The sequence below is a fragment of the Rhipicephalus sanguineus genome, chromosome 1, assembly GCF_013339695.2.
Source record: "Rhipicephalus sanguineus isolate Rsan-2018 chromosome 1, BIME_Rsan_1.4, whole genome shotgun sequence".
Classification (NCBI taxonomy): Eukaryota; Metazoa; Arthropoda; class Arachnida; order Ixodida; family Ixodidae; genus Rhipicephalus; species Rhipicephalus sanguineus.
The window spans coordinates 313,349,293-313,371,263 of record NC_051176.1 but is presented as its reverse complement, the minus strand read 5'-3'; positions in this window follow the sequence as shown (position 1 = coordinate 313,371,263).

Here is a 21,971-nt window from a genome sequence, read left to right as displayed (position 1 = left end):
ATAGAATGACTGATCAGTGCTGTTTATGATTGAGCGCGGGTGTATATGCGCAGCTGTAACTCGCTTCTTGTTTTATGGCAGGCGTTATCGCGTATGGTTATTTTGTATTACACTTGATTTTCTTGTGCTCTGTGTTCTAATGTGAAGTTGCGCACGCGCAACACCATGATTATATGTTTTTAAACTCGGTTGGTGTGACGAAAATACAGAGTTGTTAGTAGCGCCAGTCCTTTGTCTGTTCTCCCTTTTTTTGTGCTCGTCAATTTTAGCGCTTATTCTTTCAGTGTTCATGACATACCCCTGTCTAAGCCTCAGTGAGGAGAATATGTATGGTAGCACTGAGGGCACATAGTCAGGATTGTATTTGGGAGGGAAGGGTCAACAAACATGCTCGGCGTCTCCACCTACTTGGATGTCTTATGGATAATGCATGACAAATTGTAGCTGTTTCAGCCCCCCCCCCCCCCCCCCCCGAGCTCTTGGCAGGAGAAAATCTTATGTTTGGCTGTGTTCACAACACAGTATGGTTGGCATGTTTGGATAAAATGCCCTTTTTGGACCCCAATCCACGAACCTTGTTCATTAAATAATTTTTGTGCTGCAGCTAAGGTAGCAGTTCTTTTTCAATATTATTCTATATCTCGGTCTCTTCTGGGAGGCCTTCGGATGTACCCTTGAATCAATGCATTTCCCTGTGTCGAACTAACATTCTGCTGGCTGGCATGGACTAGTGCCAAATGCACTAAAATATGGGCTTCATCTAAATATGCCTCCATAATCTGTTGTGATGTGCACAATGCCTCCTTCTAAGGCGCATTTCTAGCTGGCAATGTATTTGGGGCATAATCGTTTCAGTAAATTCAAATCATTTATCACTCTTCAAATTTATGAATTCTAGAGGTTTCTGCAGAAAAAAACCTCGCTGCAAATGTGATTGAGCTGAAATCTGTAGGGTTTTGGAAGCATCAAAACGTGTTCATTCATCACTGGTCAGAAGGAGCACTTCTGTTCACTTTGCCTCCAGCTACATAAACGAGAACAACCACAACATAGTGTAATACTCTGGTCAAGACCAAGTTTTGGCCCAAGGCATGGCCTTGGCTTTAACTAGGCGGCACTCATGACAATTTGTGATGTCTTCTTCTTTGTCTGCCAAGTTAATCAGCTAGCTATTTTGTAGTATGTTTTTCAAAATCTGCCAAATTATCCTGATTTAGGAGGTGTGTGAAACTGCTTGCGGAATTTCGGCACTTTGTTTTTCAGTACGTATGTTGTATGTTTTTCCATTGCTTATGTGGATGTAATATGTGCTTCCGCACTCTACGTTCACACCATCATGATGCAGAATAACAACATTCAAGTGAATACCGAAATGCATGTGGGTTGCAGCAGCGTTGTACGCCTTGCCCTATTAAGCATAAGCTGCGTGCATATAGCTTCTTCCCAATGACAACTGTCTGAACTTGTTATGGCATGTGGAGTTGAGATGGGGCATTGGCATGCTAATGTTTTTGTCATACATGAGGTACAAAATCAAATATCAGCCATACTGCCACGCCCACTTCTTGTCTTGTTTTGATGTATTCGGGTTTGACCGGCAGGGACGGTTATCAACGCTCGACGCTGTCCGCGAAGTAGTGTTCTAGAAGCGTCGCGATTGTGGTAGATCGGTTTGTTAAGATTGCGCCCCGCACGCGAATGTTCCAGTTTTGTCTAGAGATAACGCCGCCACCAGCGATATTGCTGGAAAGTTCGATAGCGCCTGTATAAAAGCCGACGCGCTTGATCGCTTGTCAGTTGATCGACGGACGACGCCCTGTTCGCCGCTATCATCGTACAGCGTGCATTGCTGTAGTTCTAGTTCTCATTTTCCGGCCACAAGTTCGGCCAAATAAACAGTTTCATCCTACAAACGCCGACTGCTGTGTTCGTCGACGTCACGACCACGTGACATCTGGTGGAGGTGCTGCTTCTTCCATGATCCGGACGCCCCCGCGAAGCGCTGACCCAAGCCCAAGCCGCGAGGAGGACGACGGCAAAGGAAACCCGGATCGTCGAACAAGCCGCAGGCAGAAGGGACTGCAGCCAGAGTACGGGCTCCTTCCCGAAAACACCAGGCAGCCCTAGGTCCCAACACCGACCGCAGCGACGATGACCGACCCCGTGCAGCCTGCGCCGATACTTCTCCGGCAGCCCAAGGAGCCGCCAACTTTCCGCGGGTCGTCATTCGAAGACCCGGAAACCTGGCTCGAGACCTTCGAAAGGGTCTCAGCGTTCAACAACTGGGACTCCGAGGACAAGCTGCGCCACGTCTACTTTTACCTGGAAGATGCAGCAAGGACCTGGTTCGAGAATCGGGAGTCCACTCTTCGAACCTGGGACGCCTTTCGCAGCGCTTTCCTGGAGACGTTCACAAGCGTCGTCCGAAAGGAAAGGGCCGCAGCCTTGCTGGAGACACGGGTCCAACTTCCAAATGAAAGCGTGGCCATCTTTGCAGAGGAAATGACCCGGCTATTTCGCCACGTTGACCCTGCCATGCCCGAGGACAAGAAAGTCCGCTTCCTCATGCGAGGAGTTAAGGAACAGCTCTTCGCTGGACTTATGAGGAATCCGCCAAATACCGTCGAAGAATTTGTCTCCGAAGCAACAACAATCGAGAAAACGCTTGAGATGCGAACACGGCAATACAACCGCAGCTTCTCGACCACAACCCACGAAACACAAAAAAAGCTAGAAAACTTCTAATAAACATCTAGAAAGGAAACTCCAAAAGTATATTAGAAGTTTAGTTGAGATGTTATTTAGACGTAAGCAGCTTGAAAACTTCCTGTAGCTGTGCTAACGCCACGTTATTAGAAGTCTAGAAAACTGCTTGGAAGAATTCTAAAAAACTTCTTGCTAGATCTTTTTAAGAGCTTTTTTAGACATTTATTTTTCATGCAAACCAGCTTGTTGAGGAGCTTGCCCTAGTCAATTCGTTGCATCATGCAGCCTTTTGCAATCACGTTTTAGCTGTTCACTGTCAAGCGTAATAGGTAAAGGGATGTCTGCGTAATATGGCGTCACATTAATTTCTGGAGCTACTCTAGCGAGCAGGATTGATAATTAAAAAAAAGCAGATGTTCAGGGGAAGATGGAAGCTTGACGAGATGACAAATTCTTCGACACGGGGTGTCGCTGGAGCCATTTCGACAAGCGGACTTGTCAATTCACAGCTTTGAAGAAGACAAGTTTGCTTGTCGAAGCGCTGACTCCAGCGACACTCCGTGTCCAAGAATTTCTCATCTCTTCAAGCTTCCATCTTCCCCTGAACTTCTGCCTCTTTTGACTTATCAATTTTGCTCGCTAGAGTAGCTCGAGAAATTAATGTGACGCCATATTACGCAGGCATCCCTTTACCTGTTACGCTTGACAGTGAACAGCTAAAACGTGATAGCAAAACACTGGCATGATACAACGAATTGACTAGCGTGTTGCTGGAGCCAACATTTTGACAAACTAACTTGTCTTCAAGTTCCAGCCTTGAAGAAAAGTCCGCTTGTCGAAGCGGCTCCGGCGACACCCTGTGTTCAAGAATTTTTTATCTCAGCAAAATTGGTGTACTTCTGGCCAAAGAATTAGTTAGCCCTATTTATTCAGACATGACATTGCCTTAATTCATTGTTCTCAACACATCTAAGCATTTTGATGTCGGGCCATTTTCATTACTTGTGTTTTATGGAATGCGTTATACCACGCTTCCAAAAGTAAATGCGAAATTCCAACAAATGTTGTTATCATGCATAACCTTTATTGTAGCAATTCCAAACAATATGTTGGCCACTTGACATAGGCTGGAGCAATGTAATTGATGACTTTGTTCAAGAACCAGCACGCAAAAGGCACAGTAAAGTACGTGTCTCAATCAATCAGACATGTATCAGCACAACAAAAATCGGAAGGCTGTCTTCGCAAACACACGAGCACAGCAGCAATACTTTGCTAAATCATCGAACATTTGTAAACGTCAATAGGAGCAGTTCAATGGCTTATTTTGTCTCAATGAAGTAAATTTAGATATGTTAAAGAATCTTAAGTAGGCAAAATTTAGAGTTCCTCTACAATGGTGTGTGTCAATAATATCGTGGTTTTGGGAATACCTGGAATTCTAATTTCTGCCTGCACACAAAAGGCACGATGAGCCAAGATAATGTTTCAGTCAAGCATGCACCTACACCAGCAAAGCAAAGAAACAAATAAAACGAAACAAGAGGCTAGTTTGGTTAAACGACAGCAAACACCGTAGCACAGGGCGACACTAGTTTAGGGAAAAATTCGCCCTAGTTGGTAGCACATGCAAAGGATTTTTTCGCATAACCAACACAAGAACAAAAATGGAGACACAACATGTGCACTAACTTTCAGTAGAATGGTTTATTGCACACGAGGCAAACGGTTGCACAATGCCGGTGCACTCACACTGCACCAAGAAGCAATGCACCGAGATTTGTCTTTTTCCACTTCATTTTTAGACATACATAACACTCATAAACTCACAGACTACTGCACATTCCAGAAAGTCTATTCTTTATCTGACAAGGACAGGGACAGAGTACTAACACAAGTGGTACGGATATTTGCGATTTTGGCAGCTTATAGTATTATCAATCTCGTTAGTTAAGCTCTATTGGTTGATAAAACCTTTGAGTTCTGCTAGAAAGGTTCACACCCACACGCTCTACAGGACATTGCAAGCCACCCATCATTGACTTTATTTACAAGATTACAATGCTCTATTAACCTATCATTCATGCAGCTGCTTGTTTACATGACATACTGCTTACTGCAGGAAAGAGGTATCTGATATGCGACAGTTTCTCCACATTCCACAAACCGCATTCTATGTCGTTTCTGGCAAGCAGTTGTCTTCTTCGATGCTTGGCTGCTAATTCTGCAAATCGATTTCAGCTTTCATGGAGCGGAAAAACTATTTGTACATTAGCAAGTGACATCAACCTTATTATGTAGTGCAAAATTTCGTGCAAGTGTGGCACAACAGCTATTCCTTTTTGAGCAACATCACTGTTGGAATGGCAGACTAGAGCAATGGAGCGGTACTTCCTAATCGGGACCTCTGCAACTAACACCTTTGTTTGAGTGACGTGTTGTGTGTGAATCTTTCCAATGTGCTATGTGTTCCGTTGAGTTGTTGCGCTATTCAAGTACAGAATAAAAAGGTTGGCATCACGTGCTAATGTGCAAGTAGTTTTTCAGCTCGATGCAAGCTGAAATCGATTTGCAGAATCAGCACTCAAGCACCAAAGACGACGACTGCCTGCAAGAAACAACATAGGACACAGTTTCTGGAATGCAGAGAAGCTGTCATTTATCAGATACCTCTTTCATGCGGTAAGCAGTATGCCGGGAAATGGTCCACTGCAGGAATGATAGGTTAAGAGAGCATTTTTAAAAGAGGCGAGCGAATGTTGGGTGAGTTAGTGTCTCGACATAGTAAATACCATCGTAAGTAGCGCAACTAGACAGGACAACAGTGTTCGTCTCTTCCTTTCTGTTGTCCTGCCTAGTTGCGGTACATACAATGGCATTCATAAGACAGCATTGTAATCTTGTAAACACGATGGATGTCTGGCGTTACAGTGTAGAGCATGTGAGTGGGAACCTTTCTTTCAGAACACAAATGTTTTATCAGCTAATAGAGTTGAACTAACGAAGTTGATAATAGAAGCTGCAAAAATTGCAATAGGGGGTATCAATTTTGTTAGCACTCCTCGACTGTCCTTCTCGAATGAAGCACTGACTTTCTTGAACATGGAGTAGTTCGCGAAGTGATCAGTATGCCGTATATTTTGCTAAAATAAACTGGAAGAAGACATCTCTCTGCATGGCACCTTGGTTAAGCTTGAGGGCACCACCCCATTGTCTACAAAAGCCTCGTGTGCAATAAACCATTTTTTTTAAGTTAGTGCACAGATTGTCCCTTTTCGGCTTTCTGTTGCTTATGTGCTAAAAATTTTTACCAAGTGTGTTGAGGTCACTTATGAGTACAGAAAACAAGATACTTTAGAAATTTCAACCACAGATACACAGAAGCACAACAGCAAAACCTAGTTAACAGTAGAAAACTTGTAACAGCCAAAGGAAAGTGCAGCTGAACAGTTAATATTAGGCAGTTTTAAAATAGCGTACGCTAAGTTAGCGTTAGCGTTTGCGGCCCGCTATTTCCGTCACTTAACGGGAGCCCGCAAGCGGTTAGCATACGACGCATGCGCAGTTGCGCGAAAAGCCAACGCAAAGCTTTGCGTACGCTATTCAAAAACTGCCTATTGCCCACACAATGCGCTTAAATTTAGGTATGTTTCAGAATCTCGAGTAAGCAAAATCAACGAGTTCCTCCACAACGGTGGCCTTCACAATCGTGTCGTGGTTTCGGCAATACTCAGAACTTTATTTTCATCCTGCACGCAAATGGCACAATGAAGTCAGCCAAGCATATGCGTGCAACAGCTTACCCCATGTCTTTCAAAAATTATGACAAATCGGAACATTTTCGAAGCATATGTTTTGACGCCTTCTGCACATCCTTCTAAGGCCTCACAGCAAAGTTACTTGAACACGGGCATGAGCTGGCGCTCTCATGTATAATTCGTTCAGGTGACCTGTCGGCGGGTTCAGGTGACGCACTTCCACATTCATCACCCTCAACACAGATTGTAACCAGGCAGGCATTATCTACGCTTTCAGTAGTTGAGTTTTGTGCTGAAAAGTTACTTTCATTATTTTGCATCGAGGCGGTCTGGCGAAAAAGCGGCTCAACTGCAGCATGAAGTCGGCGATGTTTTTGCCGACGCGATAGGGAGCCGATAGCTTTCTTTTTTCTTTCCATGGCAGACCCTTTCGCGCGGAAAGCTAAAAATGACACTTACGTCTGTTGGGTGTCTGGAAGACAATGAGGTCCTGGAGTTTTGACACGAAAAAATAGCAGGACGAACAAGAAGCACATTCCGAAAAGACGGAGAAAGGATATTCAACTTGAAACGCTTGAAACTATACTGCGCAGTTATCGTCGGCGGCTTCGGTGGAAAGGGAGCGAGATAAGAGCGAGAGCGGCGAGAGCGCCAGAGCGGCGTCACGGGCGGCCAATGAGAGGGCACGACACGATGACGTAGAATGACGAAGTGTGTGGCGACCAATGGCGACCATGGGTGGCGACATGTCTCGACCATGGCCTCCGAGATGGGGGGAGACGCGCCCGCTATCTCGGAGGCCATGTCTCGCCTCTCGACGGCGGGAAGGTGAGGCGAGGTTGTGGAGAGGAAAAGACGCTTTTCTTCCGCCCTCGCTAGGAGCGCGCCTCAGCAAGCATGGTCTGCGCGCGAACGAACTAACTGGAGATGACGCTCGAAGGGTCCGGGGGCACTCTCGGTCCCCATACTGCCCATACATTGTATCACATTTTATTTCATCAATTAAGCGATGGTGATCGATGTTCGGCGAATGATTTTGTATCCTTCACGTGCATGGTGGGCTAAAAGATGGGAAAATTTGGTTTGCCGATCTTCACATGTTAAAATGGGGAGAAATGTAAACCCGCTACCCTTTCTTTTTATTGCGCATGCGGTTCAGGCGACCAATATTTGCGATTACGAACGTATACGAACGACCGAAGTTCATATGTGCGCATTTTAATGGCAAAAACTCTAGAAAAAAATGTTCACTAAACGTTTTAAAAAGACTTCTTGTAAAAAACGTTTTTTCAACGTCTTCTAAAAAACTTCTTGTGAAAAACGTTTATTCAACGTTGCATAATATACCTAGATGTCTGCATACCTTTTTAGTCGTTTCAAGAAGTTTTTTAGAGGTTTCGTGTTTTAGTGGGAAGCTACGCCGACGTTCAAGCACTAGGATCCGCGGACCTGCGTGAGACGATTCGAGCAATCGTGCAAGAGGAGCTGCGAAAAATTCTACCTTCGTCGCAACCTCAAGTGGATTCCATCGCCGACGTCGTGCGCCAGGAGATCCAGAATTCACTCGGTGCGCCTCAGCTAGCAGAGCCGCAGCCGCAAGCTATGAGCTATGCTGCTGCAGCCCGCCGTCATGCTCCTCCTCCACGCCCACGCCAAGACGACACACCGCCGCAGTACCGTCGCCAGACGCCGCCAGCGACGCCCTACCGTCCACCTGTCGGCCAGACGCCGCCGCCGCCACCGACGCCCTACCGCCCACCTGTCGGCCAGCGCTACACCCCGAGGAAGACCGATGTCTGGCGTGCCCCTGACAACCGCCCGCTCTGCTACCACTGCGGGGAGGCCGGCCACACGTACCGCCGCTGCCAGTACCGTCAGATGGGGCTACGCGGATTCCCCGTCAACGCGCCGCGCCCGTAGCCAGGCGAACGGCCTCGCGACATCGACGACTACCTCACAGGCACACAGTGGCAAGAACGACGACCTTCCCGCTCACCGTCGCCCGGCCGCTACATGTCACCGCACCGCCGGCAGTACACTGGCCCAAACCGGGGCCGGTCGCCTAGCCCGTATCCGGAAAACTAAGGGCAGCAACCGATGGAGGTGCGGTTGCTGAACGACGAAATGCTGAAGATCCTCCGCCGTCGACGACGACACCGCGACGAAGTTCCGAGCCCCCGCCGCACGCCGAACGACGTCGACGTCCCGAAGACGAAACTTTGCGACCGGAAGCAGACCTGACGACGCAACGCGGAAGCAGCGGTGCAAACCGACGTAGCCGTGACCCGACGCCGCGACGTAACCGCAACGCAAGACGGCGGACTAGCGACCTCGACGTTCTGATCGACGGCCACAACGTCACCGCTCTTGTCGATACTGGAGCCGACTATTCCGTCATCAGTGGGCCGTTCGCAGCAAAGTTGAAGAAAGTTAGGACTGCTTGGGAAGGCCCCGAGATCCGTACCGCTGGAGGCCATCTAATAACGCCGATTGGTGTCTGCACGGCGAGAGTCACTATCAACAACCGGACTTATCCTGCGAGCTTTGTAATCCTACAAAACTGCTCCAGGGATGTGATACTTGGAATGGACTTCCTAAGTGACCACGGCGCCGTCATCGACTTAAGAACCAAGTCGATAACCCTATCGTCGGAGAAAGCGACACCACCGGATACGAACCCATGTCAACGTGCCCTGAACGTGCTCGAGGATCAAGTCACCATTCCTCCTAGATCCAGCATCATAATTCCCGTCGGCACCGAAACGGCTGAATGCATCGAAGTGTCATCGAGAGCGATCAGGGTTTGCTGCTAGACCGTGACATTTGCGTCGCAAGAGGCATTGCTTGGCTGTATGAAGGAAGGGAAGCGTGATGCTAACGAATTTCAGCCAGGAATACAGACACCTGAGCAGGGGCACGACGATTGCATACATCGAAGAAATCTTGGCCGTCAGCGATGCGTTTGCCTTTTCAGATTCTGACGAAGCTACGACGAAGATCCCTGAGCCACCCTTCGACGTAAACCCCAGTCTTCCCGCTCGCCAACAGCAACAGCTTCGACGCCTTCTGCAGGAATACAGGGACTGTTTCTCGTCGTCGTCGCGGGTCCGACAAACGCCCTTTGCTAAGCACCGCATCATAACAGAAGAAAATGCTCGACCACTCCGTCAGAGTCCCTACCGGGTTTCGACGCGGGAAGGGGAGGCCGTTAAGAAACAAGTCGATGAAATGCTACGCGGCGACATCATCCAGCCGTCCAACAGCCCGTGGGCGTCTCCCGTGGTGTTAGTGAAGAAGAAGGATGGGACCCTACGTTTCTACGTCGATTATCGTCGCCTGAACAAAATCACAAAGAAGGACGTGTACCCTCTCCCACGGATAGACGACACCCTGGATCGACTCCACAACGCGAATTACTTTTCGTCGATGGACCTCAAGACCGGCTACTGGCAAATTGAAGTTGACGAGAGAGACCGAGAAAAGACCGCCTTTATAACGCCGGACGGCCTGTTCGAGTTCAAGGTCATGCCCTTCGGTCTTTGCTCGGCACCTGCGACTTTCCAACGAGTCATGGATACTGTATTAGCTGGCTTGAAGTGGCAGACTTGCCTTGTTTACTTGGACGACGTCGTTGTGTACTCCTCGAACTTCGACGAACACCTCCAGCGACTTCAATCCGTACTTCAAGCAATCAAGAACTCCGGGCTCACCCTGAAGCCAGAAAAGTGCCGCTTCGCGTACGAGGAGCTCTTGTTTCTGGGTCACGTGATCAGCAAGACTGGAGTGCTCCCAGACCCGCAGAAAACAGCTGCCATCGCCGCTTTCCCGCCACCCACCGACAAGAAGGCCGTGCGCCGATTTCTCGGCTTGTGCGCCTATTACAGACGCTTTGTCAAAGACTTTTCACGGATCGCCGAGCCACTAACGCAGCTCACGAAGACCGACGTCGAATTCAGGTGGCAAACAGCGCAAGTCGAAGCATTTCATGAACTGAAACGACGCCTGCAGACACCTCCGATACTTGCGCATTTCGACGAATACGCCGATACAGAGATTCACACCGATGCAAGCAGCATAGGACTCGGCGCCGTCCTTGTGCAGCGGGCGGGCGGACTGGAAAGGGTTATCACTTATGCTAGCCGGTCGCTGTCTAAAGCAGAGGTCAACTATTCCACAACAGAAAAGGAGTGCCTCGCCATCATCTGGGCTACGTCAAAGTTTCGCCCCTATCTCTACGGCAGGCCCTTCAAAGTTGTGAGCGACCATCACGCCTTGTGTTGGCTAGCTAACTTGAAGGACCCTTCAGGTCGCCTCGCACGGTGGAGCCTGAGACTTCAAGAATTTGACATTACTGTCGTGTACAAGTCCGGAAGGAAACACTCCGACGCCGACTGCTTGTCTTGTGCCCCCGTCGACCCACCAACGCCCGACGACCAGGATGATGACAGCTTCTTGGGAGCCATAAGTACCGAAGACTTCGCCGAACGACAGCGAGCCGACCCTGAACTGAAAGGTCTAGTGGAATACCTGGAGGGCAGGACCATCGTTGTCCCAAAAGTATTCAGGCGAGGATTGGCATCATTTTCCTTGAAAAACAACGTCCTCGTAAAGAAGAACTTCTCCCCGGCCCGAGCCAGCTACCTTATCGTTGTACCTTCGGGACTGCGACCAGAAATTTTGCATGCCCTGCACGACGACCCGACGGCTGGACACCTCGGACTTTCCCGAACGCTCGCACGAGTACACGAAAAGTACTACTGGCCGCGCCTTGCCGCCGACGTCACTCGCTACGTAAGGACGTGCCGAGACTGTCAGCGACGGAAGACACCGCCCACAAGACCAGCAGGCTTCCTTCAGCCGATCGAGCCCCCTCGGCGACCATTCCAGCAGATCGGGATGGACCTCCTGGGGCCGTTCCCAACGTCGACTTGCGGAAATAAATGGATCGTCGTGGCTACCGACTACCTCACCCGGTACGACGAAACAAAAGCCCTGCCCAAAGGCAGTGCCGCTGAGGTAGCCAAGTTCTTCGTTGAGAGCATCGTCCTTCGACACGGCGCCCCAGAGGTTCTCATCACCGACAGAGGTACGGCGTTCACGGCTGACCTAACTCAGGCGATCTTGGAATACAGCCACACAAGCCATCGCCGCACCACCGCGTACCACCCACAGACCAACGGCCTCACCGAGCGTCTAAATAAGACCATCGCCGACATGCTGGCCATGTACGTCGACGTCGAACACAAGACGTGGGACGCCATCCTTCCGTACGTGACCTTCGCGTACAACACGGCCGTACAGGAAACGACGCAGATGACGCCATACAAGTTGGTCTACGGACGGAGCCCGGCAACGACGCTCGACGCCATGCTACCAAACGTGACCGACGAGGAAAACATCGACGTGACCACCTACCTACAGCGCGCCGAAGAAGCACGACAGCTCGCCCGCCTACGGATAAAGAACCAGCAGACGACTGACAGCCGCCGCTACAACCTTCGACGAAGCCACATGGAATACCAACCCGGTGACCGTGTATGGGTATGGACGCCAATACGCCGACGAGGACTTAGTGAGAAGCTTCTTCGACGATACTTCGGACCGTACAGGGTACTTCGACGCCTCGGCGCACTCGACTATGAGGTTGCCCCTGACGGCATTACGAACTCTCAGCGGCGCCGTGCGCGACCTGAAGTCGTCCATGTCGTGCGCCTTAAGCCGTTTTGTGCGCGTTAGTGAGCCTGGGGACTCTATTTTTTTCCTTCGTTATTGTAATTTATTTGTGTATGCACTTGTTTTGTTTTTTTTTCTCTTCTATGTTCTTTCATAAACATCGGGACGATGCTTTTTCAGAGGGGGGCAATGCCACGCCCACTTCTTGTCTTGTTTTGATGTATTCGGGTTTGACCGGCAGGGACGGTTATCAACGCTCGACGCTGTCCGCGAAGTAGTGTTCTAGAAGCGTCGCGATTGTAGTAGATCGGTTTGTTAAGATTGCGCCCCGCACGCGAATGTTCCAGTTTTGTCTAGAGATAACGCCGCCACCAGCGATATTGCTGGAAAGTTCGATAGCGCCTGTATAAAAGCCGACGCGCTTGATCGCTTGTCAGTTGATCGACGGACGACGCCCTGTTCGCCGCTATCATCGTACAGCGTGCATTGCTGTAGTTCTAGTTCTCATTTTCCGGCCACAAGTTCGGCCAAATAAACAGTTTCATCCTACAAACGCCGACTGCTGTGTTCGTCGACGTCACGACCACGTGACAATACTTTACTAGCCCATTGAGCCAATTCTCTCCTTCAGCTGTGGTAGTTGTAATGTGAAAAATGTAACGTAAATGCAGTGGGCACGTCAATAATGGTTTTCCATATGGCTCCTGTAGTATTGAAGCATCATCAGCAAATTGCACACCCTTTTTGAGTCGGTGTGATTAGCCATTTCGTCTTTCTGGTACAGTATCCTATCATAAAGCAGAACAGAAGTGGCCCAACAGTCCCGCCAGCACCCCACAAAAATCATTATTTGACGATCACAGTACTTTCTTGATAAGTGAAATACTCTATCTCTTGGCACATCATTTAAGAAATGTACAGTACAGCAATAAAGTCGTTAAGTGGTCAACAGAGGCTAGAAAAATATGGAAAATGCATACAACGACATACACAGCTGGCCAGTTATTGTATTTTATTTCAAACAAAACGAAGATAATCAACTGAATAAACTTTGCAATGGGTTCAGTGAGGTCATGCATGAAAGGGTTTGCCTTCTAGCATAGCTGCTTAAATGGACGATGAAATGAAAGCCCATATGGTGCAACAGACTAGCTAGGATGGAACATTTAGCCACACGTGCTGTCATACTAATTGCAACATTAATTGCATTAATGCAGACATTAATTCATTTATTGTGTCTGCCATAGGTCGGCAAAAAATGTGGAGCTCACTCTGACTCACTCATGCAACATATTTTGCCCTTAGAACTCACTATGACTCAGACTCACCAAAATTTTCCTGCACCGGACTCACTCGGACTCAGACTCACTTACTTTTTCTCAACCGAATGCGTTCAGACTCAGACTCACAAAAACTTTACTGACCCGGACTCACTCAGACTCATGTCTCGGTACGAGTCTGAGTGAGTCGACTCATGAGTTTGCCGACCTGTGGTGTCTGCGCAACTTTTTCATCCTCTAATGAAAGACGATAATGCTTGCATTGTAGAAGGTTGTTTATTAGCAACATGCACAGGATATAGCATAGGGTAAGCAAGGAAACATTCAGGCCGTTCTTGGGTTTCAATACAGGCCCACAGATAGTTCCTGGGTACACCTTTAAAAAATTAACAATACGTTTTGTGCAAACGTGATACTGTGATCATGTTCAACAGCCAGCTAGTCACAAGTAGAATGAGAATAGCCCTATCAGCACTATAAAAACAATTTAAGAAGTCTGTTGTTGTAAAGGCAGAGCAGCCGAGCCAATGTGCTGAACATGAATTGATTATGCATTCACACATACTATACAAATCCACACATCATCAGTAATGCTTTGTTCCGTCTCATATTTTTTACCCTTGTACATGTACAGCCAAAGAGTAGGTTTGAATACCTTCGAAATTATTCAGTTTGGATGGGTGTGATCACGTACACATACACTCACAGACGTACATACATAGTGATTATACTGCCCTCCCACCCCCTAATTTCCTGAAAATAACATACCAGCTACGCCCCTGGCACAAGGTTTTCATTACAGGGGTACTGACACAAAATTTCGCGGCCGAGATAGCCTGCTGGATCGATTCCCGTGTACGTGCGTATACCATCTGCAAAATATCGGCAGCGAATAAAGCTTGGAAGGTATTTTATATGAATTTTGAAGTTCGCGAGCGCGATCCAGCATTATAGGCCGCACCTAGTGCATTGACACCCTCGGAGGTGACCCCAGGTGACCCCCCTACTTCCCCTACGTAACCGTTGCAGCCGGTACAAGTTACGATGACGTCGTAGCCGCCATTTATGTTTTGACGCGCTTCCCGACGAATCGCTCCTCGCCAGCGGGTCAAACATGAAGTGATTCGCCACGTCGAAAATTCCTTCGATCCCCGCCGCAAGAAAATCGTCGCCATCAGACGACGATGAGCCCGACGACGACAGACCGCGCGTAAATGCGTCACTGTTCTGTGTGCTGACGTGACCCAGCGTTTCACTCGCTAGGTGGTGATAGTTGCACCCGGCGGCTTGCCGTTTTTAGAGCTCTGTCAAACCGAAACTGAGGCTGTGTCGGTAATGAGGAGCTTGTAATTAATTATCTGTCGCGCGCTGCAGCAAACCATGTGCCGTGTTATGACTAACAGGCCCCCAGCAACACATTGCAGCAAAAAAACGCGGGGCGAAAATTTTTGTGTCAGGACTCCTTTAACGTAGCCTGACAAATCAGCCATTGTAACTTATTGCACTGTGGGTCTTAATTCTTCGTTCAGGATGGCAATGTGGACATCATACTCGTACGTATGAGTCGACAGGTAAGCTGCTTTCTTCACAACTTATTAGCCTGTGCATTGTTTATAGCAGCACCAGGGTGTCGCACCAAACCCCAACCAAAAACTGTACCCAAACTGTAATTTTGAGCAAGACTGAACCCAAATCAGTCTTCTCAGAACATGCCTGAACTCAAATGAAAAAAAACATGGCTGATCCCTCTGTCATAGGAATCGGTATAACACGAAAGTGACACGTGTCTTCACAGAAGTACTGCTTATTGTGTAGTGATATATGAGAGCTTGCACCCATGTTGACAGCATGTCTATATCGCGACGACTAACGCCCATGATCATGATTAAACCGTTGCGCACGGTAGCTGACGGTGTGAACATATATTTGGACACAGCGAATCGTGAATCCCGCGTAAGGATGATATCAACAAGCCTACAATCAACATTGGTACCCGGTATGCACTTCTTCAAAGCGTCGTCAATTAAGGAGAGAAACGGCACGGTGTGTGCTTTGGGTAGCCGACGCCTGTGCTCATGCATACATAACACACACTGCGCTTCAGCAACACGGGAGATAGAGGTTCGTAGCCTGAGCCGCAAGCGCGTGCGTCCCGCTGGCGTCTGTCTCGCAGGCGCTGCTCTCGCTCCACCAAGGCACGACATTCGCCCGTCGAACTCGCGTCCTTTCTGCAACGCGTATTGCAGCAGTTTTGTTAGTCGGTGCTCTCGTAATTGAAGCAGTCGGCGGCGGAGAAATCCCGTTGGTGCACGTGGGAGCTGCACTACTCCGATGAGCCGACGCACGCTAACACGAAGCCAAAGGCAAAGAACGTAACCAACGTAACTGCGTCAAGGGTGCCTCGGCGACGCCAGCGCGGCCAGTCTACCGCTCTGGTATCGAGACGCTTTAACCATGACCTCGAATATCGCGTGCAATCTCGGAGTAAGCGCTAGTAAGCGTCGAGCGTGAAGTTTTACTTCTTTTCACATCTCACAGACGGCGGCACCGCCCCGCTCCGCCTATAGCTCCGCCCGCCGCGAAAGAGAATGTGTGAAAGATATAAGGCGCGTTCGCGCCGTGTCTAGCAACTCCCGAGTTAGCTTAGTCGGTAGAGCGTCGGGCGCTCACCGTCGCGGCCGCAACGTCGTGGGTTCGATTCCCGGCGGGGTATCTTTTTCTTGGTTTTTTTCTTTCTCACCTGTTGGCGTCCATTTTATCAGCGTCATATCCGTGACGGATGTACTTGGTGGACCCCGGCATAAAACACTTTCGTGTTAAAAAAAACATCTGTTATGAGTTTAGAGCAATGTGTTTAAATGTAGGAGATCAAACCGAACCAGTACCAGAACTGAACACATAACCGAAATTATGTTCTTGCAAGAGTGTCTGCAACCACATCGTAGTTTGCAATACCAGTTATTGGTTCGCATCAAAGCGGTTCAGTGTAGGTGTAAGCAACAGCATTTTACCGCTTACATGGAAAGGTTGAGTGTACCAATTCTGGTGCAGTGCCGTTGTTGCATAGACAACTGGCTTCCGGAAAAATCGACAAAGGGGGTCACTAATGGCACTGTCACCTGCCATTGAGTAAGTGTATCTCGCCCTTGTGCTACCTATCATATCAGTTTGCTTTCACAAGTCACAAACGTCGACAAGTATGTATGCCTTCAAATTATGCAGGATGCTGTAGCCCTTAAAGGGTCCCTAGCTATGCCCCAAATCATGCATGCTGCTTTTATTGTGTTTGCCAGTAAAAGTGGAACTTGACAACATATTGAGCGCTCTGACTAGAGCACTGCACGGGCCGTGATTCTCGGCCCGGGCCCGGCCCGGGCCCGGGACTCGTTTAGGTTTACCCGCCCGAGCCCGGCCCGGCGACTAAAAGCGAGACCCGGGCCCGGCCCGAACCCGAGAAAAAATTTCGCCTACCCGGCCCGGCCCGGCCCGGCCCGACCAAATGTCGGGCCCGACACAGGCCCGAGCCAATAATGTAGGTGGTGTTGCCCGAACATAGAATCGACCGCAAGGCGTTTTAAGTGGCAAATATCTGCGCACGCTTGGCGCATGCTTTGCTAGCAAGTATACGTTAATTTACGGTAGTTTCTTGTAAAAAGGGGCTAGCTCACTGTGGAAACAGTTAAGCAGACATACTGGGTACGATGAACGTTTGTTCGGCAGTGGTATACTGTACCTAATTTTCTGCGAATATGGTCGGGATCATCAAGAGCGTTTTGTAGCAGATATCATAGGAAGAAAAGTGATTTGCAGCATGAGTCCGGTTTCAATAAGGAGCGCAATAAAAACGGAGAGGAAGGAGAACGAAACGCTCTCTTCACTTCGTTTTTATTGCGCTCTCTATTGAAATTTAAATGGACACGAAAGTGAAACAGTCAATCGGCTTAGATCGATAAATTGTACTCTAAGAAATCTAATGTCGTTAATTTCACCAACACAGATGCATTAATAAAGGCGAAAATCAAGGTCAAAGTTTGAATTTTACGTTTCGCGCCAAATTCTCTCCGCGTGACAATACGGATTTCAAAACGTATTTTTCGTATTTTGGCGATTTTAGTTTGCCAAAATTTCCTGAAGCTTCGTATGTTAAGTCTATGGTCCCCTCGGAAGATAATGCACCTCTTTTTTACCGAGTAGGAACTACGTCAACGCCGTCAAAGTCTATGATGTTTCAGTGTTTGGTGCGGGAATTTCAAGGTGGCGTCACCACCCGTGATTTCTTTTTGCACGTTTTCTCGCTTACCATGCGTCCTATCGCGGCAGGCGTGGTGATTTTGATTTGTGAAAGAGTAATTTACTAATACGACAAACATCGTTTTCACCTTTAGTGCCCCTTTAAAGCGTGCTGTAACGACAAAGCCAACCGTGCACCCTTCTGAATATGTAGCACATACATCTTCATCATAGTGGCACCTTGCCACATCAAGAGAAATAGAAGGAAAAAGCTAAATTTATTATATTTGTTGTAAATACAATAACCTGGATAAAAAAAAAACATAACGAACCGCGCGCACCACGTGTACTTTGGAAATACGTATAAGAAGCCGAATGGAAAAAAGAAAATAAACTATTTATCACAGCATTCTTTTCATATATCGCACCACTGCCATTATATACAGTCTATAAGTTTTCGTGGCATAGTTTGTAGTTTATTTGTTTACATGTTATTGTACAAAAAATAAAATTATAAAGATATTCCGCTATGAGCACACCATGCGCCGTTGCATCACATGTCCTGCCGCGCTGATGTTTCTTGCACTACTTGCGCTAGCCGCAGGGGCGCACATCTGCCTCGCGAAATGTGAAGGCGTCGGCAGTCGTAGTTTTTAATTTCCACCACTGGAGCATATTTAGGATATCTTTTTTAAACCTCTGCAGAATGAAAATATCTGTCCAGCTCATCCCTTCATTCCTCTCGTTCCCGAACCTTGTGCCACTCTTCAATATAATATATAATTGCCTCTGAGGGCTTCTCATTGCAGTTTTAAGCAGTGTTTGTTATGCACGGCTTGCGCAGGGCTCTTTTTTTCCCATAATATAATGGTGTATGCCTTCCTAACAATGTTGTGCCAGTAGAAGGTGGCCTACGCTGGTAAGACTACACTGGTAGGACTGGAAGTAGGCGGACGAAGTGATTGCAATCTATTTTCGGGGTTCATTCCAGTTTGTTAATAAAAGCGCGAATAAGCTTCTCGACGCTTACTCATTGGATGCATATGATTCGAGGAGATCATCCAGAGTGGAATTCGTGATTCTTATTTCAAGCCAGATATTTCGTCAAGCGAATATACTTTGCCTGTAAAAATGAATATGCATGTTTAATGGACTTAAGCTATTCCTGCACATTCCCACGCAGTATCATGTAGCTCGCGCACTGCATAGTGCAGGGGTCTAACACGGCCGGCAGATGTGCACCCCTGCGGCTTGCGCCAGCATGCAAGAAGCCTTTAGCGGCCTGCGACCCGCACATGACTGTTTTCGTCCCATTTTTTTATTGATAAGTACGTTTTTGAGCTGCACAGGCATGATAGGTCTAAAGCATTTTTTTTTCGTGAGGCACCACCTGCAGCCACCATGTATTGATACATAACCGTGAAACAAAGTTCTAGATTGCAGAATTGGCGTCCAGATTTTAGTCATTTCGGAGATAGGTATCGATATGCTGGTGGAATCTCGCCGCCGAATACCCTTCAGAAATGATTCATATATGAAACATTAAAAATGTCTTTCAAATGGCAACGTTAACTGACATCTGGTACAACCTACTCCTACCCCCCCCCCCCCCTCCACTCCTACCTTCGTCAATGTCCTGGCCCTTGCGCAAGTAAATTTTCGTGAATGCGGCCCGTAAGCTGAGGCGAGTTTGAGACCCCCGATATAGCGGAACAAGACGAAAGCTCAGACGTTAATAATGTGGGCACACAAAGCAGGCTGTACAGGTCCATCTCGCGTCACATGACCTCTGGCAGCCGAGACGGAGCCATGGAAAAAGAATGTGTTTATAAGGATTTTATGCAACGAGACTCCGCGCGGTCTTTTCGTTTTAGTGGAGGGCTGGAACTTTCAAGAACGTTTCCACGCCTTGGAGCTCCGTGATCGCACTTGCGATGGTAAGTTATAGGTATAACTTCATTATACTATATTTATTACGGCGATTACAGAATAACATTTGGGATATAAAATAATGACGAATGCAAATAAAGTAAAGAATAGTGACATGTTAACTACATAAGCTCCTGGTCTATTTACTTTCAGCTCGCCCGTTTCAGATAAATCAAGTAGCCCCATATGCATGAAGCACAAGATCAGTACTTGTCGCTCATAAAACTTCTCCAAACAGCTTGCCCCACATAAAAAAATCGTTTTGTCGAGATCAAATGTGAAACGTATATGTACGCGCAACGTATGAGGAACACACTTGAAGGGACACTAAAGAAAAAAGAAAAAAATGCCCCCACCTCCCCGAAGGGAATCGTGAGGAAATGCGAATGCATTTCTGGCGCCGAGAGTACACGGCGTAGTAATTTTAATGGCGTAAATTAATGACGAGACGAGGATTTGTACCGTAACCATTTATTTACAGATTCATCAGCACCTGTTTGTGTTGTCATTGTACCTGACCGCCATAATCTCAGCCTTGTCGTCGCCGTTGGCGTTTCACAGCGGTGTCTCGAGCACACATTTCCGGATGTTTTTGAGAGGCGCCCAGCCAGCGAACGGTCGAGAGTGAGGCGCGAGCGGACGGGAGAGTGGGGCGCAGGGAGGAGAGAGACCGAACGGCGAGAGAAGGAGCGGCGAAGCACTGCACCTACCCTCTCCTACACTCTCTCGCACCACATGCTCCGGTTGCTAGGGGCGACGATAAGCGCGCGCGCCCGCAGCTGTTGCTATGGGAGAGGGAGTGAGAGCGGAGAGATAACACCTGCCGGCGCGCGGACAACGCCGGACGGCTGACATAGCCCGACTAAGAAATGCATTCGCATTTAAAAAAACAATTCTTCTATTATCAGTAAATTACACTTAAAATTCCATAAGCACCACGCTCGCTGCGACAGTTGTCTTGGTAAAAGAGAAAACGCGCAAAAAGAAAATGCGGGTACCGACTCCACTTTGAAAATCGTGCAACAAACACCGTATATGTCATTGGTTCTGACGGCTTCTACTGGGATCTACGTAGTTCCTAATCAGTAAAAAGTACATTGACCTCTGAGAGGGCCATAGACTTAACATACCATGTTTCAAGAAGTTTCGTTGACCCAATGTTTAAAAAATACAACAAATACAGCTTGAAATCCGTGACGTCACGCGCTGAGATTTCAGCATGAAATTTAAAAATTGAACTTTGCCCTTGATTTTCTTCTTATGATGGTGAAACTGATTACATTCGAGTTCTCAGAGTACACTTTATCAGTCTTAACCGATTCACTGCATCACTTTAGTGTCCCTTTTAGAACTGAGCAAAGTCCTAGCCCGGCCCGACCCGAGCCCGCCACCTCAAACCCGGGCCCGGCCCTAAGCCCGGAGCTGCAGACCCGAGCCCGGCCCGGGCCCACCGTGAAAGCTATTTTACCCGGCCCAGCCCCGGTTTTCGGGTAGGCCCGAGCCCGTGCAGTGCTCTAGCTCACACACAGGGACGCAAGGGAGACAACAACACGTCCCTGTTTACGTCCCTGTTTGTGAGCGCTCAATATGTTGTCAAGTTCCGTTTACCAACGTGCCCAAAAAATGGCACTGCAGTAAAAGTGGCAAAATGAAAGCGTTTGAATCTCACTAATTTCTGGCAACAAACGTGACGTATTAAATTGCGAGTGTGCATTCGCCTGGAATAAAGAATGTACTGTGCACGCTTGCGATCTGCTTAATATCATGACATTAAAAATAGAAACATGTTTTATGCTTGCCAGAGGAACAAGAAGGACGCACATTCATGCATAACGGTTTGCTTTTGTGTGAAACCGAGACAAGCAGTGCTGCCCAATGTCCTACACAAACTGTAGTCTTACATTGCATTTCTGCATTAGGACAAAACTATTCATTTCCTTATGGATACTCTCAGCCTAGTTGTAGTATCTGCTGAAGTCACTGTAGTGCTCGCCTGTCAGCGTTACGGCCCATGTGGTTATTGTAAGCCACAACGATGCCATAAAGAAAACGTGGTGGTGGCATTAGGTAGGCTTCGGTACCACATTATGTAAGATGGATTTTGACTAGAAGGAGAGAGCCACCATGCTTTGTGAATGAAACGTGAAAAGGTGTGCCTGTAATTGTTGTCTGCTTTCATTTTGAATTTGTATCCCTGTTGAAAATTCTCATATGACACATATGCCTCGTATCCAATAATCTCGTATGAACACATATGAATCATATGTGTTCTCGTATGATCATACGAGATTATTGGATATGTGTGATACGTGTCATATGAGATTTTTCGATAGGGATGTTTTCCAGCACTTTGGTTTGCTTGGATCAACCTTGCTAGTTCCTTTTGCATTCATCT